Source organism: Schistocerca piceifrons, chromosome 6, assembly GCF_021461385.2.
Source record: "Schistocerca piceifrons isolate TAMUIC-IGC-003096 chromosome 6, iqSchPice1.1, whole genome shotgun sequence".
In the NCBI taxonomy this organism is placed as follows: Eukaryota; Metazoa; Arthropoda; class Insecta; order Orthoptera; family Acrididae; genus Schistocerca; species Schistocerca piceifrons.
The window spans coordinates 312,115,964-312,134,869 of NC_060143.1; the positions used below are offsets into that span (position 1 = coordinate 312,115,964).

General features: G+C 39.5%; 1 non-coding gene across 1 annotated transcript; it reads left to right on the forward strand.

Annotated features, from left to right (window-relative positions):
- Window positions 1–7,838: 7,838 nt before the first annotated feature.
- Window positions 7,839–7,910, forward strand: Trnag-ucc. The gene has a single exon. It is a non-coding gene; the product is annotated as a tRNA-Gly (tRNA).
- Window positions 7,911–18,906: the final 10,996 nt, after the last annotated feature.

The window sequence follows — 18,906 nt, forward strand, 5'->3', positions numbered from 1 at the left end:
ACTGCCCATAATGCTCAAACGTTCTCAGTTGGAGAGACATCCGGTGACTTTGCTGCCCGAGGTAGGGTTTGGGTTTGACAACCACGAAGGCAAGCAGTAGAAACTGCTTTAATGTAAGCCCAGTATGGCCTGGCTTGAAGGGCAACATGAAGGGGCGTAGAATATCGTCGACGTTCCGCTGCGCTATAACAGTGCCGCGGATGAAAGCCAAGGGGGTCCTGTTATGAAAAGACATGGCACCCCAGACCATTACTCCTGGTTGCTGGCGCATGCCAGCCAGGTTGGTTTCCCACCGCTGTCCTGAGGGTCTCCAGCGACGTCTTCGGCCTGGAATTTCATTGACTGAGGTAGAATCGTCCACGGTGACGTGTCCCGCTTCGAACTGAGCCTCGATGACCGGCGAATACGTTATAGACTTGGTCAATTTGTGAAGCTCTTTCTCCTGAATAAATCAACCCATTTTTTCTGAAACTGTAATAATTTGATTGTCTGCTCACATACATCACATTTACCAATTACCGTTCCATTCGGGTAAGTCATTCACTGTGCGTCGTTTTTCTTTGCCCTCGAGTGTAATAACCAATGATTACAAATTTCTGCCATAATAATTTTTTTACCTTTGCTGTAGTGTATTTCGAGCTCTGTTAGCTCGTGTATCGTATAGAACCAGTCCTCTTTTGATTTTCGTCATATCTCTGTCACAAGGGAGAAGCGAATGTCCCCCGGCAGGAAAACAGTGTTCAACTTTCTGGGGGAAACTGAATTCTTCGTTGGGCCCTTCGTTTTCACCAGGAATCTGTGGACATTTTGCGTGTAGTAAAACTAATAGCAAGTGCATAGGTTTCATCCGTAAACACGCCTGTAAGAAAAGGACAACATTTTTGCGCCTGTCACTTGCGAACCATTGCGTCTCCAGTGGCTCATCGCGTTGCATCATCATTAACGTGCAGCCTTCTCATTTCGACCTCCAGGTCTCCATATACGCAAAAGCAGTCTATTTCATGCCGTCCGAAATGCAAACTGAAATTCTCCTTGAAAAATGATGCATGAAGTGTCCTTTACCTGGGGATATTTCTCCTTATACAACTTATACAGCACTAGACTGTTACATCTGGCATCTAAATATTTAATATCCTTACCAGCATTATGTCATTGTTTTATTGGAAATCTCTCAGTGTGTTAAAGGAAAGCTTCTCTTCTTTCTGCTAGGTAGGCTCTTTTGACGTGCTAGAAGAGCTTCAGTCACTGGCTAATGACCTTATATCACATAAGTGACTGAGTTACTTCTAGTATTAAATGATGCACCTACTCTTCAGCAACACGTCAGTGTGCTTAACTTCATTTTGGATATTTCCCGACTGAGACCTTTTTAGCATGTGGCGATCCACCTGGTACAATTGGACGTATCCTTTCTCATTCACTTCATAGTGTCTTGCAGAGTGTGGAAATAAATGTAAATGTACATGAAATTTATGGATTTGTAATGGCATGCACTATGGTCACATAACACTGAAACTCATAAAAATGAATAACTAAATGGCAGATACCGCTCTGGGTGGGGGCGAACCGTGCCACCGTCCAGTGTGAGAAGTTTTTAACGGCGGCGTGATGCGGCTTCTGCCAGTGTAGTGGAAATGTTTGCAGCCGCTTTCTTTCCATCAGTTTGTAGCTGCAGCTTTTGTTTGTTAATCCCGTGACATACAAAATAATATAATGGAGATGAAAATTATGCTATTACTTTATTCTGTTTCAGGAGGTAGATTGTGTGATCAAAAGTATCCGGACACCACCAAAAACATATATTTTCCATATTAGGTGCATTGTGCTGCCACCTACTGCCAGGTACTCCATATCACTGACTTCAGTGGACATTAGACATCGTGAGAGGGCAGAATGGGGGGCTCCGCGGAACTCACCGACTTCGAACGTGGTCAGGTGATTGGGTTCACTTGTGTCATATGTCTGTAAGCGAGATTTCCACACTCCTAAACATCCATGGGTACATTGTTTCCGATGTGATAGTGAAGTGGAAACGTGAAGGGACACGTACAGCACAAAAGCGTACAGGCCGACCTCGTCTGTTCACTGACAGAGACCGCCGACAGTTGAAAAGGGTCGTAATGTGTAATAGGCAGAAATCTCTCTGGACCATTACACAGGAATTCCAAACTGCTTCAGGATCCACTGCAAGTCCTGTGAAAGTTAGGGGGGAGGTGAGAAAACTTGGATTTCATGGTCGAGCGGCTGTTCTTAAGCCATACATCACGCCGGTAAATGTCAAACGGTGCCTCGCTTGGTGCAAGGAGCGTAAAAATTGCACGATTGAAAAGCGGAAAAACGTTGTGTGGAGTGACGAATCACGGTACACAATGTGGTGTTCCGCTGGCAGGGTGTGGGTATGGCGAATGCTCGGTGAATGTCATCTGCCAGCGTGTGTAGTGCCAACAGTAAAATTCGGAGGCGGTGGTGTTAAGGTGTGGTCGTGTTTTTCATGGAGGGGGCTTGTACCCGTTGTTGTTTTGCGTGGCACTATCACAGGATTACATTGATGTTTTAAGCACCTTCTTGCTTCCCACTGTTGAAGAGCAATTCGGGGATCGCGATTTCATCTTTTAACACGATCGAGCAGCTGTTCATAATGCATTCCCCAAGAAACCCTCCAGCACCCGATTGAACGTATGCCTGCGAGAGTGGAAGCTGTTATCAAGGCTAAGGATGGGCCTACACCATATTGAATTCCAGCATTACCGATGGAGGGCGTCACAAACTTGTAAGTCATTTTCAGCCAAGTGTCCGGATACTTTTAATCACATAGTGTACGTCACATAATTAGCTTAAGACGACGGCCAGTGTAGCTTCATTACACTTCAAAGGTTAATGAACACCGTGATATTTAAATTTATTTAGTGACAGGATTTACAAGACCCATTTCGCAGGACAGTCCCCAAGAATTTGTTGCCGCCCAATGAAAAAAATTCAAGGGCGCAATGGCGTCAACATTAAGGCAGATATTTGACCATTCAAGACTGCCGAGAGTCGGGTAGATACGGGAAACGTAAATTTTCTCACCAAGCACAAGAGTGACACTGCGTATTCCGATGCCTTTGCGGCCATGTCAAGTTCGGTAAAAGTGTTTTCTTTTCCTCTGTTTTAAGACCACCTCTCTAAGCCAAGCAAATGTTCAATAATATTTATATCAGATATGTGACCGTGCGGAGTGGCCGCATGGTTTGAGGCGTCATGCCACGGATTGGTCTCTAAGGAATTTACACACATTTGAACGTCAAGTATGTCAACGCCAGTAAACATATGGTTACACGAAGATGTCGTAAACAAGACAATAAAAGTTTCGCGTAAATGAAGAAGTGTGAGAATAAGTCGGAAAATCAAATTATTCATAAGTTTAGAGTCTTATGGGAAATAATCTATGGTGTTGCGAAAAGTATCTCAAATGAAGAGCAGTAGTTGGTCACATTGGGTAGTCTTTGCAAATAGCAAATCTTTATAGCTATAGTGTTGCCAGCACCTTTTGTGCCTTGCGTCTACAAATAATTGAAATAAGATTCTTATGTAAAAGACTCGTGTCATTTCATTGAGAAACTGAAGGGACTAACCTTGGCTTCTGAGGATAGTCTTGTCAGTTTTGACACAGTGTCTTTATTTACGATGATTCCACTTAACGAAGTTATAGTTTACATAGCAGGTGTTTTCCCAGCAGATAGGACTGCTCTTTTCAGACACTGTCTCACCTCTAATCGGTTCCAGTGAGAGGATGAGTTCTATGAGCAGGTTGATAGTGTGGCCTTGGGTAACCCACCGAGTCCAACGATCGCCAATTTTTACATGGATAAATTTGAACAATGAGCTCTGGAAAAAGCGAATAAGAAACCACGTCGATGGTATCGATACGTGGATGATACATTTGTGGTTTGCTCACATGGTAAAAAAGCTTTAGAGAAATTCTTTTGTTATAGTATAAGTCCTAAAATCCAGTTTGCCATGGAAATGGAGAAAATCCAATATCCTTCTTGGATGTGTTTGTTATGAGACAGACTGATGGCAGCTTGAAATATAAAGTCTTTCGGAAGGTTACACATACCGACAGATACTTGCATAAGGATTCCAAACGTCATCCACAACAGAAAAGAGGTGTAATTAAAAGTCTAGTGATGAGAGCTAAGACGATTTGTGCGCCGGAATACCTGGACGCCGAGTTAAAACACCTAAAGCAGGCTTTTGAGAAGAATGGGTTCTCTAGTAAGGAAATAAATAGAGTTTTGCGACCGAATAACGGGAGGCCTAAGGACAACGACAGGACACAGCGATGGAAGAACACGGTTTCTCTTCACTTCATCAAAAAAGTAACGGATCAAATCGGCAAGATTTTAAGCAAATGTAACGTTCGACCGATTTTCAGACCAACTAACAAGGGAACCTCCCCATCGCACCCCCCTCAGATTTAGTTATAAGTTGGCACAGGGATAGGCCATGAAAAACTGAACACAGATCAATCGAGAAAACAGGAAGAAGTTGTATGGAACTATGAAAAAAATAAGCAAAATATACAAACTGAGTAGTCTGTGTGCAAGATAAGTCAGATCAAGAAACGTGTACACTGAGGAGCACCGTAGTCCCGTGGTTACCGTGAGCAGCCACGGTGCCGCAGTCGCAGATGTCCTCCCACATCCCAAAAGCACCAACAGTGATGCGTGTGTTACAGTGCTAAAGTGCTTTTTATTAAAAAAAGAAAAAAAAAGTGACATTGAAAAGTGATCGAACGCGTAAAAGTTTACAATATAGTGTCAATATAACCGTAGCTCCGAGTGTCCCTTTGTCTTTTGTGTTTTTTTTTTGTTTTTCTACCTTCCATCGTGTGCAATCGAGAGGTGTGCGAAACTGTGAGTACCACAAAACTATTACAGGCCTATCAGTACAACAAACTAGTGATTTACATGCTTATATATGTCTGTCTCTCCACCACGAATAGTTTCCTCCTCTCAGTCTTCCTCACTCTCACGCACCACCGATAGTAAACTAGCTCTAAAATTGCACTATATAATGCTTCCTAGTGAATTGCTCTTTGCTCAATCGAAAAAAAATTGGTTTAATAATTCGCTAAAATAGTAATGTCCTTTTTCTTTTGTCATGGATTGTTTAATATGTTAAGATAGTTTTTCATGAGCGTTTCCCCTTTGGATACCACTTTACCCATCAAACAAGAGCTGACAACTGATACACTCGTTAATATTTCTATCAAACTGATTTCATGCCTAGTGCATGTCCCACTAAGGTCTCGTTTTTCAAGACCCAACGTAAAATGCCTCCCCCTTGTTTTCTAACACAAGATTTAAAAAGAGGATAGTAATAACACAACATTATTTTAAAATGAATAGAGCACATCCTCAACTCAAAACGTCTACAAAAATAATAACAATAATAATACCATAACTAGTAATAAGTAAAATTCCATAAAATAACTTTGTTTTCTTATATACTAACTATTCTCTGTAAATAACTAGATCGTACAATCAATGCTTACTCCATATTCACTCTGCCATACGTATAAATGTAGCGTACAAAGGCTCAGAAAAGCTAAATTGCTAAACTACAACAATAAACGGTGCAAGAAACAACTAAAAAAAACCTCTGACTGACAGACTTTCGAAAAATATTAAAAAAATTAAAAAAAAGTACCAAATGAAATAATTACCTGGACAGTACAGTAACAGAAAAATAAAAATAAAGAATGGATTGTCTCGTCTCTACAAGTAAAATGTAAACAGTATTTTGTAAAACGAATTTGTTATTTTGTAAATAAAAGTCTATATACGTTAAAAAAAAAGAACGGAAGGTCCCTGGTTCAATCCTCCCTTGAATGAAAAGTTTTAATTTTTTATTTTCAGACAATTATCAAAGTTCATGCACTCAGACATGATCAACTTCGCTCTCCAAAATTCCAGGACATGTTTAGATTTGCTTGGACACATGCAGGATTTGACGGTCTACACACACGGAAAAACTTGAAAACGTTAAAAACGTATGTTTTGACAGAGCACAGGGAAAACTGTGCGACTGTGAAACTGTTGCATTCATTTGTTGCCGTTTATGTGACAAACTCTTATGTTTTCATCACTTTTTTGGGAGTGATTATCTCATCCACAAGAAAACCTAAATCGGGCAAGGTAGAAGAATCTTTTTACCCATTCGCCAAGTGTGCAAGTTAGGTGGGTCGACAACATATTCCTGTAATGTGACGCATATGCCGTCACCAGTGTCGTATAGAATATTTCAGACGTGTTTTCCTGTGGAGGAATCGGTTGACCTATGAATTTGCGATCAAATGTTTTCGGTTCCTATTGGAGAGGCACGTCCTTTCGTCTACTAACCGCACGGTTTTGCGGTGCGCTCGCAAAACACAGACACTAAACTTTTTACAGTGAACAGAGACGTCAATGAATGAACGGTCAGATCGTAACTTTGCGAAAATAAAGTAAGTAAAATTTTTATTCGAGGGAGGACTCGAACCAAGGACCTCTCGTTCCGCAGTTATTCACCCTAACCACGGGACCACGGCGCTCCTCAGCTTGAATAGTTCTTGATGTTGCATATCTTACACTTGGACTACTCAGTTTGTATATTTTGCTTATTTTTTTCATAGTTCCACACAACTTCTTCCTGTTTTCTCGATTGATCTGTGTTCAGTTTTTCAAGGCCTATCCACTGTGTCAATTTATAACTAAATCTGAGGGGGTGCGATGGGGAGGTTCCCTTGTAAGAAAATAGGCCAAGCACTTCGTTCCGTTAAGGATGAACATCCCCCTCTGTCTGCAAGTGGTGTATACAAGATTCCGTGTACATATGGTAGGGTCTACATTGGAACTAGAAAGAGAAGTGTGAAGGAACATAAGTCTTTGCCTACTAGGGAAAACAGTCAGCAGTGGCGAAACATGCTCCTCCGTCAGGTGATCACGTAGTGAAATTTTCGGAAGCTGAAGTTTTATGTACTATGACGGCTATGTAGAGAATCCATAGAAATATATAAACACGGGGATAATTTTAACAGAAAAGAAGAAACCATGAAGTTCAGCGATGCACGGACAATGGCGCTACAGAATCGATGAGAAGTTTTTATCTTTGACGTAATATGATCGATAGTTATATTTTATCCTTGACAAGGTTTATCTCTGCTATCACGTGAAATCCAGACCACGCCCATTTTCCACGGTATTTAGGCCGTTCTTCGACATCCAACTATCCGACTCGTCAGTCGGCAAGACTCAGCACAACCAGGAGCACCTCCGAAGATGTCCAACGTAGCTTTGGACGAAACGTCAGGGATAGAAGAGTTCCATGGATCATGGCCATACAACCCGGAAGAATTCTTGGCAATTGAAAGGTTCCTATGTGGACCTGGAAGTTCCGACAGAAGCAAGGGCGGGGGGGGGGGGGGGGGGGGGCAGAGGGTACAAAAACTCCGTGGAGTCTGTCGTGCGATATGGGTCTTGTAAATCCTGGCACTAAATAAATTTAAATACTACAGTATTCATTTATCATCGAAATATAACGAAGTTGCACTGGCCAACGTCTTAAGCCGTGTGAGATACCTTCTGAAACAGTGTAAAGTAATAGCATAAATTTCATTCCCAATGTATTATTTTGGATGTCTCGTGGCTAGAAAACATAAGCCGCAGTTGCAACCTGATGGAAAGCAAACGGCTGCAAACAGTTCCGCTTCGCTGGCAGAAGCCGCATCTCGCCGCCTGTTTTTGACGTCACGGTGAAAGGAGAAGCGTTGCTCCGCTCGTCGAAGCGACTGCGGATGCTGTGCTCTTCAGCGTGCGATGGTGGTGTAATGGTCAGCATAGTTGCCTTCCAAGCAGTTGATCCGGGTTCGATTCCCGGCCATCGCATGTATTTTTAATTATGTTTCGGGAATACCCGTGAAGCGATTTCATTTAGTATGGAGCACTACACATGCAAACAGTCAACAACACATAAAAATACGTAGATATAAGCACAGAAAATACATTAAAACAGGTGTTATATTCTAACGTTCAGTTTCCTTGTCCAGTCAAGGCTTGATACCGAGGACGTGAAAAAGTACTTTGAGTCTTCCAGGTAAGCTCTCAGTTTATACTCCTCGACAATGTGGCGTATTGTACAGCTCGGTGCTCCATAGTGACAGCTTGGGGTGAGCTGCTTATCCCATTTGTGCAGGTTGTATACGTACAGTCCGTGCCCTGTTAGGATGCGATTTTTATTCTTCCACTCAAGCCGAGGGAGTTCAAAGTCCTTGGGTATCTATCGCACAGTAGTTCCCAATCTTTCTGAGACCATTAGAACGCTTTCACTGTCAAAGTATCAAAATATAAATGAAATTTAGCCTTCGCAAGTAAAACCACAAAGTAACGAGTCGTCGAGACAATTGGCTATTTCCAAAAACCTGTGTTTTTCAGACGGATGAAGCAATTCTCAGTGCGTTACGAGTGTTACTTAAAACAGCTTCACGGAAAATAAAACTAACTATCCATATTGAAGGAAGACACTTGATACAAAACATGCTCCTCTACATAATTCCTCTCCTTATCAGTATTTGCTTCACGCCCTGCATCACAATTTAAAATCAATCAAATTAAAACATGCCCTCTATATTTAGGCTTAGTGCTTGTAAATCCCTTGATTGTTTGACTCCTTACTTCTGAATTGGCATAAAATTGGAAGATTTCAGGCTGATGATGCTTTGTGTCTAACCACAATAATGTTGTGGAGGTCCTACAGCAATGTGGTAGTCAGTATATAGTTGCTGCTGTGTCATGTTAATTGCGTCATTATTGACGATGCGATTGATAAACAAACTAATTAGTTGTGAAGTGAATAATGAAGCAATTTCTAGTCTAATTGTGGGAGCTAGTTGCAAATCAGAGAAGGCATTTTCATGGCATATTTAATCATATGTGACGTATATGTCTTCATTTTACTGTTATAGATGAATGTAAAAAGTATGTGGGTAGTTGGTAGATTATGTGACGAAGATCATAAATTCGTTTCAGAAGCTGTAACCCCTCCCAACCCCTCTCCCACCCTAACCAACATTGTGTCACGTGTTAATGCTAGTATTTGGAAATAATATAATTATTGGTACCTTACGCAGTCAGTATTGCAGTCTTATGAATATTGATTTTACTAACGATATGTCCGCCCTGGTAGCTGAGTGGTCAGCGTGACAGACTGTCAATCCTAAGGGCCCGGGTTCGATTCCCGGCTGGGTCGGAAATTTTCTCCGCTCAGGGACTGGGTGTTGTGTTGTCCTAATCATCATCATTTCATCCCCATCGACGCGCAGGTCGCCGAAGTGGCGTCAAATCGAAAGACCTGCACCAGGCGAACGGTCTACCCGACGGGAGGCCCTAGCCACACGACATTTCCATTTACTAACGATATTTTAAAAATAATTTACTTGCATGGCCGAAATACAATTAAACTCTTGTGTTTCCCACTCTTCAGGTGGAGCACCCCCAGTCCATTTACTATCAATGGTGAAGTTGCTATCAGCATGCTACTGGGACAGTCGCAGGTGTAGAATTCTGGAACGAACTAGGTTTGTTCTCAACCTGGGAATATCTTCATGGATGGGAAGCTGAAGATCATTCATTATTTCGGAATGTTCTTTAAGCAAGGGCTTCTTGTCTTTTTAACAGAGGAGAAGCTATGTGGCTATGTTGGAAGCCAGTATGACTGAGAAGTCCTTACGCATCCGGAATCTCTTTGTTGTATTGAGGTGAGTGTTTATTTACGTGAAGATTGTTCAACCACACCGTAGCAACAATATTCAGCAGTAGAAAATACTAAATTGAACGCCGAAGTTCTAAGCGTATCGGCTGACTCCGCAATTAGTACTACAGAGTTTCTGGATAAGGCTGTTTCGTGTGCTTCATTTCCAGGAAGTTTTTGTTACATGCTTCCTGAAACATAGCATCCTATCGAGAGTCATTCCAAGATCATTTGGGTGATTATTAGCGATAAACTGGAGTAAGACGAAAAGGATCTAAGAGACCATGACTCCAGTGCAGAAAGGACAAAAAAAATCATTGAAATAAATATTTCATTATCTCTGGAACAATACTACAACAACGAGAATTGAAGAATCTCGGAAAAGCTGTGTGAGACTCAACTCCCCGGAAACCCTCATGTTATAAGAGGATGTGCTTCAAAACAGAATACTAAGTTTGGAAGGGCTTTCAGTCGAGAGAAGAAATACAAAATGCGGAAGAGTATAGAGGGAAGGACGAAACCAGCAGCATAACGACCATATAAAGAAGTATTGGAAACCAGAGAAACTTCGGAATAAAGACGACATAATGAAGTTGTATTGTGGTCCTAAGTAGTCAATACGCCAACGAAAATAAAGAAAAAATATAAATGAATTTGGAGAGCCCTTTTTGAGCCTCACAAATGTTTTGAGACATTTTCCAATTTGGCTGTATACGGCTGAAACACAAATATAATTCCACATACATGATTCAAGCGTAACCTTGGTTTCTTTGTATAAGTCAATCTTAAATTCGATTTGATATTTTTGCAAATATGGCTGAATATGTGCATTTTGTGAACTAGCAACTATTTTTGCCATATAAGGACACTATATATTATGCTATGAGACCAGGAAGCTGCTTTGTCCGATTATATTGTTATTACAATAAGTCTTTTTCGGCATGATTGCCATCTGTAGATTATATCACGTTGTATTACTGTCCATAAGATCTCGCTGTGTTAGTTACTGTCACTACAGCATAAGTTAGCTCCTTTCACGTTAGTGGGGCCCTGGAGCAGTTACTTCCGAAGTTCTCGAATTTCAAAGTGGAAGATGCAAGTTTGTAATATGATTGTAATTACGTAACTGACAGTAGTCTGAAACACAAGTGTTAGAATGTGGAATGACATGTGAACGTGTATTTTTTCTCGTCGCTTACGCGCTTTGCGCTGTACTGCACTTTACCGAGTGCGAGACTGTAAATTTAATTTAGCTGCGATAATGTGAACTGTCAATAACTTTAAACCAAACCAGAATTGCAGGAATTTACGTAACACAAAAACTGAATCCGATGCAACACTATCGACCTGAAATTGGCTAGTAATAAAACAAAACTTGATCAATTTGAAAATGGCCCATGTGCTTAAGAATGCTATCACTATAATAATAAAATTTATTACCTATATCTGAGCAATGGTAACGCTCTTCGCGCTGCTCTCTAGTAGAACTTTAAATTACACAGTTAGCAAACAGCTATTACGCAAAGCTGTTGCTTAGCATACATTTTAATTAAATCGAACATGACAGAGGCAATAACTTCTTGAGAAAAATAGTTAATCATGAAGGACATGGATCTGGGAAATCGTATTGACTTGTGTTAAGTAACAATATGGAACTAACTTTAAAACTTGTATTTTGAATCTGTGAAAATTAATAATGCTGACAATTAACACATTCAATAAACTGATTATACATTAACGATTAGTTTCATAAAATCATTGGATCTGAGTGCTATATATTGTCTCACTCATCACTTATGAATACGTGCATTGCATTGGTAACAAAACCTTAATTATTTCCAACTTCTGTTGAGATTCCTTTTACAGTTAGCAAACATCATAGTATCTTGCAAATCAAAAAATCATTACTGCCTGTAGCGAGTAAAGATATATCCAGCACACATCAGATATAACACGTCTTTACACTTGCGAGTCCTCTATACATCTCTCGCTATAAAGTTGTTCTAACACATTACCCATAACACCTTCAATCAGCGATCGCTCTTGACCAGCGACGCTACTACACAGTCAATACTACATTTGACCATCTCTGGTCCAAGACAATATTTTATTACAAAACTTGAATTAATTAACCTGTGTATATACCGTTCGTAAACATGCTGCCTCCTTTCGAAGAATTAAGCAGGATTGTTATGGCAACTGGCCATAATAACGCAACGGATTGTTAACATTACAGAAGTATAGGCTGATAAAAATTCAGGAATGTATCACAAAAGAGATAATTAGTAAGGAAATACAAATCTTTGTGAGCATCTGGCACTTTGAATAGCATAAAAGTACCATGGTTAATTTGTGAAGCATTTTCTTTAACAGTCTAACATCTGTGGTTAGGAATCATGAGTGTACAAATAATCAGGTATGATAGTGCTCATGTGCACTATGAAACTCTAAAATATAGTCTAATATCTGAGAAAAATACAATAGTATGAGCAACTCGCTCTTTAAAAAGTACATGGGAATTAAAACAACCTTAGTTACACAATATAAAGTTATAGAAAAACACTACTAACTATTTACAACTTGTTAAGAAATATAGTGCTCATGTGCACTAGTATGTGAGATCAAGTGTCCACTTATAACGCTCATTTCCATAGTTATGACTAATCGTAGGCATTGTTACGCAAAGCATAGTGCAGCTATAGGAAAGAATGAAAGAGGCAAGGATAAAGTCATGGATGAGGTACAGTTACAGTCTGAATGGTCTGCAAATCGAGGATACATAGATATGGATTCATATTTCTTTATATCAGAATAGTATATTTTTAAGTCACATTGTCTTGATTATTTTTTTGAACATCACTCGGTTTGTGAAAGAAGTGAGATCTGGCATTGACCAGACTCATTGGTGGCAGCAGTAGATATGTACCCAGTGGCAACTCAGCTAACTATATATAAAGTGCTGCCTAGTACAGTGGTGAGTGCGATGAATGATGTCATTATAGCTCTCTCATTTGTACTGGATTATCGTCGACATCAGTAAGCTTGCTAATATTTATATTGTTGCAGACAAGTAAACAACTGAACGTCTCATGACCATCACAGTGCTTAAGGTAGAGATAGACTATAGCATAAAGAGAAAATGGGACTGAAAGAGGCATTAAATGCTTTCAAGACTGCAAAGTACGTCAGTAGTAGATATTAATACAAAATCTTGAGCTTATGCAGATGACAACTGCATTATTTATGGCAGCGCCATCAATATGTCAGTGAGAAAATGTGTTCATAGTGAAACGTCCCCTTTGAACAATTATACAGGACTGTGCTTAAACTGACACACAATATTTTGTTAGCGCAACGCAATCTGACTTTCAAAATTCCCTACAAAAGAATGGCCCTGACTAACATTAAACTATACCTTTCACAAATCACTTACCTCACAAAAATCTTCGCTGCTCAAGCTACTGCAATACAGCGAGCGCCACTACTGCCAGCTAAATAAAAGATTCAAACTATGGAAGGCACTAACTACTGATAGGGATAGTTAGCAAATGAAAGATATTAATAGAGAACAAACAATGTATTTACCTTGATATCATCATATATAAATATAGCAGTTCATGACAAATTTCAAAACTCCGCCATCTCTCTCCCCACATCCACCACTGCTGGCGGCTCACCTCCAACTGCGCAACGCTACGCGCTGTTCACAGCCAGCTGCCTAACACTACAATGGCGAGTATTACAACAATGCAAAGCAGACACAGACTGCCCACAGCACAGCCAGTAATTTTCATACAGAGGTGGCGTTACCAATAAAAAAACCCAAACAGCCTACTTACATAGCCCCATGCTCCCCACAAAAAAATTTTTACAAATTGGATTGGGCAGTGGCCAATACAGATTTGAAAAAAATTTTTCATTATTACAATAACAAAGAAATCAAATGCACACACTTATTGATACAATGTTGGTCAAAAGCTAAAAATTTCTCACAGTCCATAAAGACAGTCCTCATCATTCGTCACAGTAAAATTGCAGTGTTTTTCTCAAAGTCTGAGCAGTAAAAGAAAATGCACACGGAAGTAGTGGATTTCCATGCAGTCTTGAAGAAGTAGTGTTGTCCTTCCAACGGAAAGACAGTGCTGACTCTTGACATGCTGACAGATAATGGGCCACAACAGAGCAAACCCACAGCAGAGTCAGTCGTAGTTTGGAAGAATATTGGTAGGTAGGTCATCGCAGAGCAGACCCACTGCAGTCCTGGTAGAGAGTATTGGTGGGCCACCAGAGGTGCAGACCCACTGCAGTCCTTGTAGAAATTGTGGACAGGCCCACTGTAGTCCTGGTAGAGAGTATGGTATTGGTGGGCCACCAGAGGTGCAGGCCCACTGTAGTCCTGGTAGAGAGTATGGTGTTGGTGGACCACCAGAGGTGCAGACCCACTGTAGTCCTTGTAGAGATGGCCAGCAGCCATCTGTTGTGACTGTGCAGGTGCACAATCACCATCAAAGAGTCTTCTGGATAATAGAGCAAGTCCATAACCACCACTTGTGCACTCACAAAGTTTTTGGAATAGTCCTTAGAACCAGCAATGCCGTTATCCAGTCCCTTGCTGAATTATCAACACATGTGCAAACACTAACAGTCCGTACTTCTCACATATTGTCCATATACTATGACCAACAGAAACGTGTCCAGTGAAATGGAACTGACAAGTTACTTAATTTGATGAACTGGTGTCAATTACAATATTATAACATAAGAATACAATTACAAAGGTACAAAATACATCATTAAAGAACATAGCAATATAGATAACATTTGTAGTACAGGCTTTACAAAAGAATCGAACTAACATATACATCAGTGGAATTATGACATGAGTACATACATAAAAGATCACAATAACTTTTGAAACATCAACTTCACACATGAGCATTAAACAGAATGGAATTAATAATGTCTAACATCTTTACAAAGAAAATAACATATTATTAATGCCAATTGTATTTGAGGATAACAGTATTCCTCATCATAGTGAATGTAACTTAGTATTAGAAGAGAAAAAAGTTCTATGAAACAGTACACAGAGACAGGAAGAAAACAAATACACAAGGGTACACAAACATATAGTGGGATAACACAAAAGGGAAACGGCAGGGTTTGTTTTCAGTGTAACATTTGGTACTGCAGTCCAACCTAAAACTTCATTCCATAGATCTTTCGTCTTATTTCAAAATTTGTTTCCACCAAAAAAATCCTATCAAAGCATGCTTTCTGTATTTATATGTTCACATATTTCTTACCTCATTATTTATTTCCAAGAAAATCCTACGTAAACCTGTTGTCCCTAAACCCTACTTTTTTGCTCATATCCTCTTTCAAAATACTTTTTTTTGGCCAAACCATTTTCTTATAGCTTCTCAATGCATTTCTTCCAATTCATCACATCTCGTTCTCTCATATAGCCTACCCCATCTTAAGCTAACTTAAATCTACTGAGCTCAGATGCTAAACTAAGGGACGAGGCAATGCAGCAGCATAAAACAATTAACACAAGCAGCAATGACAAAAAATACAGATTGGCAAAGCTAGCAGCAGCAAATGTAATAACTTATATCAAAACATGACATAGCTCAAGCAGAAAAAAATATTACACTAAAAATGGCCATGTCTAATACCTATGTCACATCTTAACACTAGAGTGATGCATCACAATTTATTCTACAAAAGAAATTACCAAGTACTTGAAAAGAAAATTATGAATGCAGTTCCTGTGAAGGTAAATGTCGCTTTGTGCTCCCACATTTTTTTGAAAAAAATTATTATATACTCGATCTGTAGACAGAAAATATTTATATTAGTACATCTATAAAATTTTATTTTAATCAATGCTGCAGTGTAGCTAGAAACTAGATATCAAATGAAATAAGCAACTATGTACAAAGCAAAGCGTAAGAACATCGTTCAATAGTCATGTGGCATTTCATAAGTAGTAAAAAAATCTCTCATCTAGAAAGACAGTAGTCATAGTCAGGTGTGTAGACAAACTATTTCTTGTCATTTCATTAGGCATTTCAGTAAATATCAGAAAGTACGATATGTTTCCAAGTAATTAGCGTGTCGGATTTGCGATGCTTTCTCTAAAGGAATGACAATGGCCAGGATAATGGCCTCCCTTTTTTTTTTCCTTCCTGTGCTCTGAAAGGCACGCGCCAATGGCCCTCTCTCCAGGCGTCCGACACAGCTGGGTGCCCACGACGCATTACGTGCAGGTGGTCACTTAACTTTCTTACGGATATATTTACAACACCAGTTTCCGCTACAGTGACAGTCTCACATAAAAATATTTCACAGGTCAAGAATTAGCGTTGCAAATCTGTAGAAAGAAAATCCTAAAAATATAAGTGTCCAAATAAAATATTCGTCAGTATTGTGATACAGTCACGCATATACACACACATTTCATAACTCTTAAAGTACGATTCTTGGTTTCCAACATCCTTTTTCACAAGTCAAGAGTCCCTACCCACTATTCATTACTCCTTACCTTATTACACATATACGTATCCATGGACACTCGTCAATATTTCGTCATTATAAATATGAAGCATAATCAAATAACTCATATAGCCTCAGCCTATTAATCGTAAACATACCTCAGCAGCATAATACACATCGTCGTCATAAAAATAACATCATAACACCTCAGTCAAATCTCAAAATCGTCGTAGCTTCCTCCAATAATTAAAAAAATTCTCTGCTCATGTCAAAAGTGTCATCTGCCTCAAACGTACTTTAAAAATCATAATCCCTTTACCAAATACATCATTCAAAGCTCTCATAGTATCACAATGGTTCTATTAAAATATGAACAGTTCACAAAGTACAGACAAAATACAGTTTCATAAGTGTGAAGTTATCCAACTGTGTAATTATGTAAACACCTGTCACTGATGTAGTAAAAAAAGTTTCTTTCTCTGTTAAATGATCAGATAGCTGTGTAATTCTGTGTTAGAGAAATATGGTACCAACGTGTAAAGTTGTATAAGCAAATACCATATTAGCTAGGGCTCCTTGTGCTTGCCAAACACATGGTACACAAAGTAAGCATGTACCCCCCTGAGGATTAATGTAATTATACCCTCAGGTGTTACAGATTACACCAATGGAATGAAATATATCACGGAAAACTTTCTTTGTAATTCAAAAATCTTTAAAAATAAATGTTTTAAGTATAAAATTGATCACTCAAATACGTGTACTGTAGCGCTAAACTGTGCGTCTTGTAACATAATCTCTGTGGAAGTGTCGTAGTTATCGTCCTCCGAAAGCTAAGTTCTGCAGAAGTCAATGTACTTACCTCATGATAAACAAAAGTGAAATGCTTTGCGTATAGATATCATAGTTATTATGCTTATTGGCGTGATGAAGAAAGTACTGTACAGTAACGTATTGTTGTGCCACGAAAAAGGCTGTCTCATTGTTGCTATACCACAAAAGTTACTACTAAAACATGTTTTTCTTTCCAGAAGAATTCAGAAAACTGTGCAGATATAAAACAGATACACCGCAAAAGCAACATTGTAAATTGTCACTCATTAGTAGTGTCGTGATAAAAATCGTGTAGCTGTCACATAAACTAACCTCTGTGTCATCTGGTATCTCTCAGAAAGCACTTTAAATTCAGAATTTATTTTCAAATAAACCAAAATGTTGCATTAAAATCTCATTAGCAGTACTGGTAAATGTTCTAAGTATGTGAGCCTTATAGTCGTTACGTAATCGTGCGACAAACAAGCAAGAATGTACACACACAATAACACTGTGACGTCTGTTCACTATAACAATGCATTCGTCATTTCTGTTTAAATAAGTTCTCTTGGTTCTTGATTGGATATTTAACTTCAAACATTGTTGTATGTTAACAGATTCTAAGTCTGACAAAGCATATTAGTAATGTGAAGCGAAAAATTTTATGACAAAGACTAAGTTAAAAAGCAGATTATCTTTCAATAAATGGTTTTACATGTGAAACCTGGTGTAAACCTTTACTCTTCATTGTACTCAGAGTTTGAACTTGAATGCAATTGTCATGCGGTATACGTCGGCAAAGAATACTGGAATTTTTCTCAAGGTTAGCGTCTATGTTATTTTTCTCTGAGCCAGCCGGCGCACGTGGGTGCCTGCGGCGCGAGTCATTGTCTGTCTCTTTGTTGGCGCGCGTTGTTATTGGGATTAGGAGACCTAACTTCTACAAATTCGCCTTGCCGAAAGGGCCCAGCTCTGTTAGAATCCCGCCAGTTCTGATGAAATTCACGTCTGTCGTTTTGTCGGTAGTTTACATAGTTTCTTGTTTGTCGGTCATGTGGTGGAGAATTTCACCCTGAATCGTAACTCTGCGCCGAACTGTTGCGTCTGGAGTTATTCTGCCTCCCTTGATAATACTTGTTTTGGTTCCCATATTGTCTGTTTCTCTGATTGTCTCTGTGATAGTCATTACTACGGAAATGCGATCTTTCTCTGTAACTATTATTACTCTGCCAACGGTTGTCGTACGGGTGGTGTCTATTTTGGTCACGATTTGCGTTGTAAGAATAGACCAGTCGTGTCCGGTTATTGTTTCTGTCGTCACGGAATTGTGACGGATGTGACCTGTAATTGTTGTGTCCTTGTTTTCGCGTTCCGCGATTGTCAGTGTCACTTTCCAGTTCTTGTAACAGTCCCTGAAAAGCTTCAATGTCGTCTTTGCAACGTCCTGCCAAAATAATATGTCGTAAATGTTCAGGTAATTTGATTAAGCAAATGCGGATGAGTTCTGAGGGGCTGTATGGGTTTGTCAGGTACTGATTCTTGTGCAACATGTCTTCAAAATATTTCACAAGACTGGAGAATTCAGATTGTTCGAAATATTTCATCATTATGATGCCATGTTTTACGCGGTCTTGTGTGGCTTGAGACCAATATGCTGAGAGGAAAGCATGGTAAAATTCTCCTTCACTGTGGCAATCGTGAATGACCGATCGCATTCTTACAGCTGGTTCATTCTCTAAGTAGCCACACATAAATTCTAATCTGTGTTCCAACGACCAGTTGAGAGGAAAGCAATGAGAGAATTGATGGAGCCATGCTTGT